Consider the following 12,605-nt stretch of genomic DNA (forward strand, 5'->3'; position numbering starts at 1 on the left):
ATATCTTATAAGCATTGGATTTCTCAGAGTATATGATGATCACTCACTCTATGTATATGAGAGTGATACATGCATTGTGTTCATTAATGTATATGTGGATTATTTGATTATTGTGGGTCATACTAAGATAGAGATGGACAATGTGAAGATTCTTCTAAAGATTTGATTTGAGATGAAGGATTTAGAAGAGTTCCATTATTTTCTTGGCATAGATATAGTTAAAACTCTAGAGGGTATATGGTTGTCATAGAGACATTATACATTGGAAATATTAAAGAGGTATGGCATAGCTAATAGAAATCCTTTTTCTATACCTTTGGATGTTAATGCTAAGTGTAGTGCACATGAGGGTGAACTGATAGAGTATGCCATCATGTATCAAAATATTGTGAAAAGCCTTATCTATTCAATAATCACAAGACTAGACCTAAACTACACAATTGGTTTCGAGGGTCCATTTATGAAACTTCCATAAAAGCCACATTTGGATGCAATGCAATGCACATGGTACTATGTCAAGTCCACATTGGATATTCCTTATTCTATGGTGCAGGTGCACCATTGGACTTCCATGGTTACATAGATGCACATTAGGCTAGTATTATTTTAGATAGGAGATCTACCAATGGTCTTATGTTTTCCTTTGGCCCTGATATTATTACCTGGAGTAGAAAGAAATACCCAATAGTTTCCTTGTCTAGTATAGAGGTAGAGTACATAGGTGCTACAATTGCAGCATGTGAGGTAGCTTGGTTACACAAGCTACTTGTTGATTTGGGGATATAGGTGGATAAGAATGTTATCATCTACTATGATAACCTTAGCAACATTCAATTAGTTAGGAACCTAGTGTATCATGTGTAGACCCAAAACATAGAGGACCTTTACCATTTCATTTGAGAGCGGGTTCTAGTAGGTGATATTGACTTGGTTTATGTCAGCATAGAGGATCAAGCCGTTGATATCTTTACTAAGGCCTTGGGAGCTCAGAAGCTTCAATGCTTCAAGACTATGCTTAGAGTTCAGGAGCTCATGTTAAGCTTGAGGGGAAGTGTTGAGATGTCAAGCTCTACATGATCTAGCATCCACTATGTGCCTTAGTGATGTCCCATGATATTATTCACTCGTGTGTTAAGTGCCTGATATAAGGATATACCAATGATTCTACAACAACACTATATCCACGTAGTTCATCCTTGGTCATGGCATATTTATTGTGCAACCTCTTCTTTCCTAGTGGGTTCACACTTAGTGACCATGTGTACATACATTGTGATATTTTTATATTACTCTTTTATCATGCTATAGACTTAGCTATTTTATGTGGAAGAAGGAGAAAGAAGAAGAAGTGTGTGTGCTCTTGGGTGCTTCATCTCTCTCACCTCTTGTTTATTTTCACTTATTTCCTGCGAGAAGGCCTTGTGGTTAGGCAAGCCCTGAGCTTAAGCAACCCCTTGCTTCGAGTAGTCGTCACAATAGATAGACTAATTTGAATCGAAAACCAATCAAGCCTTTGCTATCATATATCTATTTGTATCCTTTCATAACTTCTAAAATGCATTCAAGGTGAGATCAATAGCTCCCAAATCCAAGCTATAATGGCTCTTGAATCCATGTACTTGCTTTCAGGTAGACTAGATAATATTTTATACCTAATTTAATGGTGAACAATAAGCTTTCCATTGAAAGTATATGTCAATTTCTTACGCTCCTCGATCCAATCTCACTCCCACACTTCCACTCTCATACCGATTGAAAAGAATCAATATGGATGTGGAATAGAAGGAAGAATGGCATAAGCCATGGAGGCTCAAGCAATATTCTTCTTCTTCTTGATTCTTCTCTTTCTTCCATTGTCAACAGTCTACACACAATGTATCCCACTAAAGTGATAGATGCCTTTTCCCCTTGAGTCTCTTTGCAAACAGCCTCTCTTTTAGTTATGCATACATAGGATATGACTTAGCCTATGTTATATTTCTCAACAAGGACCTAACTAACATTTGGGCTCACATATGGCTTCTCCTTATAATAGAGACCTTACAACTTACAGCACCATGGATCATCAGTAGCCTTCAAGTGTGGTGCACTGAGGATATTTAACACCTTGTACTCTACCTTCGTCCTAGATAGCATAAACAGGGATTGATTATTTATGTACTTATGTAAAACTTTATGTAAATATAGTGTGTGATTATTATGTTAACATATTTATGTTGAAATTTGGTCATACTTGAGCAAATGAATGGCAACTTGTAAACCGATTAAAATCTCACGAACTTTTCTATATTTCCATTGAGATATAATAGTAGTAGGTGGTAGGCCTATTGGTCAAATAGAAAGCATAGTACACTATAAAAGCTATAGAAAAGAGGTTGAATGTGCCCATTGGGTCTCATTTGTAATCTCTCTCTCTCTCTCTCTCTCTCTCTCTCACACACACACACACACATACACACACACACACACACACACACACACACACACTGATGCCAGGAGACATATTCCACGGTGGATTCCGTGAGGTTTTACGGTGGATTCCGTAAACTTAGATGACCGGGGCTCATACACAAAGAGGATTCTTTGTGCGAGAAGTTGATGGGGACGCCTGTCCTTTTCGGGCGTTTCATTAATTTAGTGTGTACATGGGTGATTCCATAGCGGGTGATTCCGCAAAATGCATATTAAATTAATAAACGTTTATGAGTTTAGAGTGCGCACTCATAATAAATTAAGGTTAGGATTTATTTCTAACCAGTTGATTTATTTATGTAGCTGAAGACTGCTAGGTATTCACTTTTGTCGGTTTAATTGTATTATTTTACTAACGATTGTGAATGCTTCAGTTGATGTGTAGAGATAGCAGCAGTGGCGGAGGAAAGCATTGGAGTCTAGCGAGTATTCGACCTTTGGATTATATTTTGATAGGCGCCACGCCTATATTTAGTTATGTCTATTGAGACATTGATTATTGATTATTATTTTTTATGCGCCTATGCGCACGGATATGTTATTTCTATTTGGACATTGAGATTGGGCGTGCCAGATTCTACGGGCACCGTCCATTAGCTTTATTTCCTATTTTTGTAGAAAGCAAACTCAAAAGCTAAAAGCTTGTCATATTTTTGTAAATTGGGCTATTATTGAGCATATGCCACGGTGGATTCCGTGAGGTTTTACGGTGGATTCCGTAAACTTAGATGACCGGGGCTCATACACAAAGAGGATTCTTTGTGCGAGAAGTTGATGGGGACGCCTGTCCTTTTCGGGCGTTTCATTAATTTAGTGTGTACATGGGTGATTCCATAGCGGGTGATTCCGCAAAATGCATATTAAATTAATAAACGTTTATGAGTTTAGAGTGCGCACTCGTAATAAATTAAGGTTAGGATTTATTTCTAACCAGTTGATTTATTTATGTAGCTGAAGACTGCTAGGTATTCACTTTTGTCGGTTTAATTGTATTATTTTACTAACGATTGTGAATGCTTCAGTTGATGTGTAGAGATAGCAGCAGTGGCGGAGGAATACATTGGAGTCTAGCGAGTATTCAACCTTTGGATTATATTTTGATAGGCGCCACGCCTATATTTAGTTATGTCTATTGAGACATTGATTATTGATTATTATTTTGTATGCGCCTATGCGCACGGATATGTTATTTCTATTTGGGACATTGAGATTGGGCGTGCCAGATTCTACGAGCACCATCCATTAGCTTTATTTCCTATTTTTGTAGAAAGCAAACTCAAAAGCTAAAAGCTTGTCATATTTTTGTAAATTGGGCTATTATTGAGCATGAAGATGAAAATATACATAAAATACATGCTTTGTGAAGCGCTCACACAAGGCATGGGGGGAGATTGAACCCAATTGGTCTCTTGCTTCTTGTCGTTCATGCTTTTACATTGTTTTTTGTGCAAAAAGGTAGAGTTCATTGTTCTTGGGGACCTTCCGGGATTCACTACGTGAGCATACAGCGTCCGATCTGCGCACTACACACACACACACACACACACACACACATTTGTGTGAGTAGTAAGGCATGCTTGTAATTGGCATGCACCATGATTTCAGCATGTGCATATGAGGTAGTCTTGTCCTACTACATAGTGTATATGTATGTGTGTGTGTGCACATGTGTGCACATATTTACACATATATGTGATATAAGGGGCAATTTTAACTGACATACACCTTGAACTCGGCATATACAAATTATGAGAGCTAATGAGGTAATCCTCTACTATCACTCATTGCATACATACATATATGCTTTATATACACACAAATGACAAGCGAAGATAATAAATAGACATGTATTATGCATGCCACGAGATAGTGTTCCCTTGTCACGCATTACCTGTATGTGAGAGTTCTTATGTGTATGTATTGTATTGTGAACTTATGAGACACGTTCATTGGACAAGTGAGTATCTTTTAACAAGTATGTCTCACTCCACTTTGCATTGTGTTGTGAACTTAGCATAGATATATCTTTTTCATTGTGACACCCTTCCTTTCCCCTTGGATATGGATAGACACGTGCTTGTAAATTGGACTAGATAGTGTATTGACAAGTCACACATGAATAAGCAAAGTGATGGGCATTTGGTTGTGTATTTGGCTACATAATATCCTATTAGTTTGATATATTATTTTAATGGGATGGGCATTTAGGCCATGTATTCGACTAAAAAATATTCTCACCTATGTGTTGTTTTATTTCAAAATCTTAAAATATGTTTATATTTTAAAACTAAAAATTGGATTCATAAAATTGTATTTTTAATTAAAAATATATACATCTAAAAATTAAATTAAATTAGTATTATATATATATATATATATATATATAATCCAATTTTATATACAACCATAATTAACTTAGAATTCTTTCATATAATTGTGCTTCTCAACTAAAATTTGAGTTACTTACCTTAAGAAAGAAATCAAACAACTCTCTATCTCTCTCTCTCTCTCATATTCTTTAACATAAATACAATGACTTAAGAAAACATTCAAATGGCTCTCTTTCTCTCTCTCTCTCTCTCTCTCTCTCTCTCTCTCTCTCATATTTTAATGTAAATAGAAAATAATAAGGAAAATAGCAATTGGCAACTACATGAGCATTTAATGTCATAAAATTCCAACGATGCTATAGATTAGATGAAAAAGATTATATGTAACCTTTATTTTTGCAAAAAATCGATATCATATAATTGTGTTATTTTAATCCAAATTATAAATATGGTTCTCTCTCTCTCTCTCTCTCTCTCTCTCTCTCTCTCTCTCTCTCTCTCTCTCTCTCTCTCTCTCTTTCAATCATGTTTATAAAATCAATATAGAATAACTTAATGCAATTTACATAGTGTTTTTCTATATCCAATGTATCATGCAATTGCACGGTTTCATTGAAAATTATAAGAATTTGTTTTTACATATGTGTGCTTATCAATTGTCAATCATGTTTGTGAGCTTTCATATAATATAATTCTATATTCAAGTGAAGTTGACCTACAATTTTTGTAGATTTAGGGCTTGTCACTATACTTAAGTACTTGTTTTTCTATATTGTAGAAAATTATAAGAATTTATTTTCATACATGTGTGCTTCTCAATTCTGGATCATATTTGTGAGTTTTCATACATACAATCCTATATTCAAGCGAGATTCAATTGCAATTATACATTTAGGGTTTGCCAATACATACTTGTCTTTCTTCATTATGGAGACATGATAGTTTGCTAGTTAAAAAGATGACACTCAATTTTGTGAAAGTAGTATATATCTATTTGGTACAAGCTATATCACCTAGCATGAAGGAGTAGATATCATTAATCAATAGCAGTATGTTGCCCTTGTGAGCTTATGCAATGAGGCATGTGTAGCAATGTGCACTACCAAGGTTTTCCATACTTGGTTGCTAATGCAGTTGGGAATGATAAGAAAAAATAACATCTTTATTGCTTGCTATTGGGAAATACCCTTAAGATGTTAGAGGATCTCAATGAACTACTGTGAGAGTCATCTTTGAGAGAGAATCCGGCATTGTGAAAGAAAAGGTGATATGCACAAAATGGGTAAAAGACCTATCTAGCATCACCTCTCTCCCCAAACGACTGAAGACCACACCATAGGTGAAAGGGTTATCTCATGCCCCATAGATTAGCCAATTGATTTGTTTCTGTGGATAAGTACAATTGGCATCTTGCCTATCAAGAATCAGATGGTGAGGGGACTTGCTTGAGCTACTATGCCCAACACACACCATATACACAAGAGGAAGCTCACTCAAGAACGCAAGAAGAGAGATGGAGGACAAAACATTTTCTTGTTGGTTTTTTCTTCTTCTTCCATACTCAATAAAATGTACACAAATTATAGATAAGATACAACATAAAGGAAAGTGACCTACTAAGTCAAACAATGCATAACTGACTATACTAATCAATTTGCACTATAACTATGCTAGTTGTAGGTAGGTGCAATAAACTCAATATAACAAGTGAACTCAATGGCCATTTGAGGATCATAATGACCACTGATGTGCTAAGTATAGAGGTTATCTCATGAGCACTGATTGAAGATAATCCTCTCACACAATCGGAAAATAAGACAACAAGGAGTGCTAGTAAAGTGAATGACTTTGTTCTAGGTGCTAAACTTGACTAGAAACTTCAACAATACATAGCCAAACACCAGCACACCCATTCCACAATACAAACTTCTAAGCCTCTTGTAGCTGCAAATACCCTAAAAGCACATAGGAATTTTTCAAATTGGTCTAGCTATAGTAAGTATCTTGGATCAAAGGTTTTATTGTGATTGTTTATCAAATTGAGACAACATATTATGCCTAATGTTTATGCCCATTAGCTAGCTAGGTAGATACTTTTATGTAAGTTTTAGGCATAGTATACTCTAGTCTTGAGCTTTCTTCCTATTTATATTTAGGCACACTTTGAAATGAAGATATCATAATAGGCTTTTCCTTTCCCCCACTATTGCCAGGTCATGTGAAGTATCCAATATTGGCTTTGACAAGCATGTGCTCCTTTTCCATATCTTTAGGCTCTTGCAATGATAAATCAAATGGTTCTCCATCATTATCTTCATTACTTTGATCATAGCTTTTAATGACAATGGGGATAGAGTGTACCAAAGCAAGAGATTGAAGCTCTTGCACGTATTTCCTTAGGAATTGTTGCACCATACAAGCCTCATCCCTTAATGCTACGCCACCATGATCTCTCTTTGATTGATTAAAGCCTACAAAAAATTCCACTTTCTTTCCAAGTAGAATATCTTTGAAAGCCTTGGTATTTTGTGGTAATTTTCAACTAGTGTCCATTGCTTCTTGTAGGAGTTCTCTTTGGTGATTGCTTCTTGTAGGATTTCTCTTTGGTGATTTCAAATTGGTCTCTTTCTTTTCACTACACCCACTATCTCCCTTTAGTCTTAAATAAGTGAAATTTCTTAGAAATATCCACTTTGATACCATGCAATGTGTCCTATTTGAAGATATGCTTTTGAAATGGAACTCTGTGCTCACCTATATTTGATTTGAAGAGAAGTGCAAACCCAAAATCCATACCATGCAATCATACAAGCTATGCCACATGCAAAAAGATGGATGCATTGAAGAATTAGTGCCTAGGCTATCTACAAATGTTCATTCATTTCTCAAAATGCAAACACAATTCCTTGGTTAAAGTATGATCCTTAGTTCTCGACACTCATCAAAGAAGAAATTGTGTACTCCGATCCACCCACCCAAAATCTCACAATCACTCAACAAAAATATGATCCTCATTTATGTTGACCAATTAAACAACTCATCTCACAACTGTAGGCATCCTTCACAATAATCAAACTCACCCATTTACCTTCCCACTCATCCAACAATTCCTATTTTTGTGATCCTAACTCTCGTGCGTACAAAGTTTTGTGCATGCATAATGAAAGGTTCTATCTTCAGTGCATGTACATCTAAGGTTTACTGCATATAGCTACAACCTCGGGTAAGTTACTCGTGAATATATGTGTGTATCACGTGGGTTCAAAATAAGGTATTTTTAAAATACCATTTTTATACATTTTTTACACACAAAAGGGTGTATGTAAATGGGTTATTACAAATTGAATAGAAAAGATTTATATTTTATTAATGAAAAATTCACAGATAAAGATATTTATAAATAGGCTTTGAACACTCGTGATGTAGAGGATATACATATAGTAACTTCCCCGAGGCTACAACAACGAGCATCATGTTGTACTAATGATCAATAATGGTGCAATGAGTACATTAGCTCAACCCATGGCATGCAAGTAATTAATAAAATTAAGAGAAAATCCCCAAGTTGTTGAGATGGCAAGCTCAACACATGCGGACATTGATGATGGAATGCCTGGCTAGATGAGTCTGCACGTCTATACTTAGCACGTTGGTGGTCATTATGATGCTCACATGGCCACTGACTTATCACTTATTATATTTAGTTTGTTACATCTACCTACAACTCGCAAAGATTTAGTGCCAGTCGATTGGTGTAGTCTATTATGCACTGCTTGACTTAGTAGGCCACTTTCCTTTATGTTGTATCTTATCTATAGTTTGTGTACATTGTATAGTGTGTGGAAGAAGAAGAAGAAATTAGCAAGAAAACGTTTTGGCATCCATCTCTCTTTTTGTGTTCTTGAGTGAGCTTCCTCTTGTGTATACCTTGTGTGTTTGGCGCAGCAGCTTAAGCAAGTCCCCCAACCAAACGATTCTTGACATGGTATCAAAGTTGCGCCACTAAGAGTGGCTGATTTTGAAGGATGAAGTCAGGGAGAAGAAGTAAGCAATGGGTAAGCTCTCCCATTCTTCCACTCTCTCTCTTGGATAGTGCATGTGGAGACACCAGAAGCAGGGTAGAGTGAAAATTTCAGATTGTTGTGAGATTTTGGCATCTGAGGCTATTTTAGGCCCTGTTTTAGAGCTGCAAGCTACAAATAGCAGTTTTAGGGTACACTGTGATTTCGACTATATTGACCAAAAGTGGATGCACAAGTTACAGATTTTGAATCTGTAATTTTTGAGGTGTTTTCCAGGAAGCAAACATAAGGTTCATCTGCAAATAGGTTACAGATTACATGTAGTATTGAGCAATGAGTGAAAAAGCTTACTTGGTGTATTACTATGCACTTGTTGTAAAAGGATGCAGAAGACTAGCTTGCTGTGTTGTATCTTTTTTTGTGATAATGGCAGAGAATAGTGGAAATCCCATTATTGAGAATCTCGATAAGAACAACTACCCTTGATGGAAGTTCCATGTGACGAACTTTCTCATTGGAAAGGGCCTTTATGAGTTTGTTTCAGGTGAAGAAAAGGAGCCAGAGCTGGGTATCCCTTCGACTGCATATGAATTAAAAGCATGGAAAGAATGGAATGCAAAAGGAAAAAAGGTGATGTACTGGCTATCTGTAGTCATTGATAATATGATGTTGGGACATATCAGGAATGCAAAAACTTCACATGCATCTTTGACAATTTTTGAGAACATGTTTTCAGTAAATACAAAGGCACGGAAGATTCAACTCAAGCAAGAGTTGAATACCTTGAAGAAAGGGAAAATGTCTGTCAATGAGTATGTTTTGAAGGTGAGAAGCATTACAGATGCTTTAGTAGCAATTGATGCAATGCCTCATGATGATGATTTGGTTTCATCCACTTTAAGTGGCCTTAATAATGAGAAGGCATGGAAATCATTTGTTACTTCAGTATGCATACGGAAGCCATTTCCAGATTTTGATAAGCTGATCCTCTCTCATGATTACCGAAGAAATCAATATGCAAGGTGATTCATCTGAAAAAAATGGTGAATAAGTCCAAGTATTTTACTCAAGTTCAGGAAGGTGATGTGGTAGATCCTCTTCAAGAGGCTGTGGTATGGGATGTGCTGGCGATAACCAGAAAAATAGGTTCAATCATCAATTTGGTGAAATTCAAGTTTCAGGAGGCCGAGAAAAATTTAGAGGTAGGGGGAGCTCTAAAGGAAGAGATGGATGGCACAATAGTGGTTCTGTAAATTATACTATTATTTACATTTATTATGGTGAGACAGGTCATATTGCAGCCCATTGTTATGCTAAGAAGGATTATATTTGCAGTGATAAATTGCAGCAAGGAAACTATGCATCATCTTCACAGCAGAATGAAGAAAAAAATGAGTGTCTGTTTGTTATGTAGCATATGATGAATGCATTTACAGTAAAGGGGACACATGATGATCTATGATATGCCAATTCAGGTGCATTTATTCATATGACCAGTCATCTTGAATGGTCTGATAGATGTATTACATGTGCCATCAATCACAAATAATATATTATTTGTTGGCCAAATGGTAGAGCAAGGGTTGCAGGTTCAATTCAATGCAAAATGTTGATTTGTAGAAGACTTTAATGATAAGTGCAGGTTGGTTGCAAAAGGAAGTAGAGTTGGCCGCATGTTTACTTTAGATGCTGGAATTTCTGCAATGGATGTTGCTATGTATGCTAAAGGAAAAGGAGTGGTTGTAGACATTGAAATATGGCATAAACTTATTGGATACGCAAATGTGCAAAGGCTGAAATTAATGCAGTCCAAAGGATTGGTTAGAGGTTTGCCTTCTTTTAGAGTTGCAGAATTTCCTATAGTCTGTGAAGCATGCCAATTTGGTAAGCAGGTGAGACAACCCTTCTTGCATGATAGAGAAGTGAGTAGAAATATACTTGATGTAGTGCATATAGATGTTTGGGAGCCTACATAGAATATATCTCTTAGTGGTAGCAAATACTTTGTCACACTTATTGATGACTGTTCAAGGAAGCTATTGGTATATTTTACGAAGGAAAAGAGTGACGTATTTGAGCACTTTAAATATTTCAAGATAGTTTTTGAAAAAGAAACAAGCTTGAAAGTGAAGTTCTTGAGATCAGATAGAGGGGAAGAGTATCTCTCGAATGAGTTTAGTGGCTTCTTGAGGACTCATGGGATAAAGAGGCAATTTACTTGCAGGTATACCTCACAACAAAATGGGATTGCAAAAAGGAAAAATAGGCATATTGCAGAAGTTGCATGGGCATCAATGGCTAAAAGAATATGCCAAAACATTTTGGTCTGAAGTTATCCATACTGATGTCTATATTATGAATAGAACCTCCACAACTGCAGTTCATGGGATGATCCCAAGGAATGCTTTGCTAGCAAGAAGCGTGATGTATCACACTTGAAGTTATTGGACTGCATTGTATATGTTCATGTGCTAGATGAGCTATGGAAGAAGCTTGATCCAAAGGCTGAAAAATGTATTTTTATTGGATATTCTTTAGAGCAAAAAGGGTATTGTTGTTATAACCCTGTCACAGGTGAGTTCAGAGTGACCACAGACATTATTTTTTATGAGATGATGAGCAGTTGGTATGCACCTACTGGTGATGTATTAGATGATGATAATGATCATGATAGCTATGTGCAGAAAGAAAAGCAAGAATCACGGAGTCTTAGTGAACCACAAACATCATCTAGTACTACACCTATTGTGAGCCCTTGGTCTAGGAGACTGAGGAGTAGCCCCACATCTTTAGGTGTATCTATAAGTGTTGTAGGAAAAGACAAAGAAAACAAGAAAGTGCTGGATGGTAATGATGCATCCACTAGTCATTTGGGATTTGATGGAGATTCTAGTGGTTCAGAGAGTTTGGATAAGTGAGGACACTAGGTGTACAGAGAGCTCATAGTAATGTAAAGGCTCCATTGAGTGATCCAGTGGTACACAGGTCTAGCAGGGTCAGATACCCTATTAAAATATTTAGCTTTGAATGTTCTGTAGCTCAACATTATGCTTATATGGTGAAACTAGTTGAGGATGTTGAGCCTACTTGTTTTGAGGATGTTGTTGGTCATGCTCATTGGGATGCAACAATGGATGAGGAGATGGCTACATTAGAAGCCAATAAGACTTGGGATTTGGTACCCTTGTCTAAGGGTAAAAAAGCTATTGGTTGTAAGTGGGTTTACAAAGTTAAGCATAATGCAGATGGTTCAGTTAGTAGGTATCAAGCTAGGCTAGTTGCAAAAGGCTATGCTCAAACATATAGCATAGATTATGAAGAGACATTCAGTCCAACTGATAGAATGACAACTCTTAGATATGTGATTACCTTGGTAGCAGCCAAAGGTTAGAGTTTGCAGCAAATGGATATTAAGAATGCCTTCCTGCATGGTGAATTGGAAGAAAAAGTGTATATGGAGCAACTAGTAGATTAAGGATTTAGAGCATTCCACATATGTATGCAGGTTAAAAAAAGGCGCTCTATGGGATGAAGCAAGTACCTAGAGCATGGTCTGACAAGATTGGAGAGTATGTTGTAAATATTGAATTTTGTATTTTCGATGCTGATCACTCACTTTATGTGAGAAGGGGAGATGCAGGTTTGGTCATCATAGTCATTTATATGGATGACTTGATTATTACAGGTGACAGTGACAATGGGATTGTTGAAGTTAAGGACTTCTTGGAAAAAAGTTTGAGATGAAGGATTTGGGTGAGTTGAGATACTTTCTTGGTATTGA

This window comes from Lygodium microphyllum, chromosome 19 (assembly GCF_053477565.2).
Source record: "Lygodium microphyllum isolate KBCC chromosome 19, Lygodium_microphyllum_v1.1.10, whole genome shotgun sequence".
NCBI classification, from domain to species: Eukaryota; Viridiplantae; Streptophyta; class Polypodiopsida; order Schizaeales; family Lygodiaceae; genus Lygodium; species Lygodium microphyllum.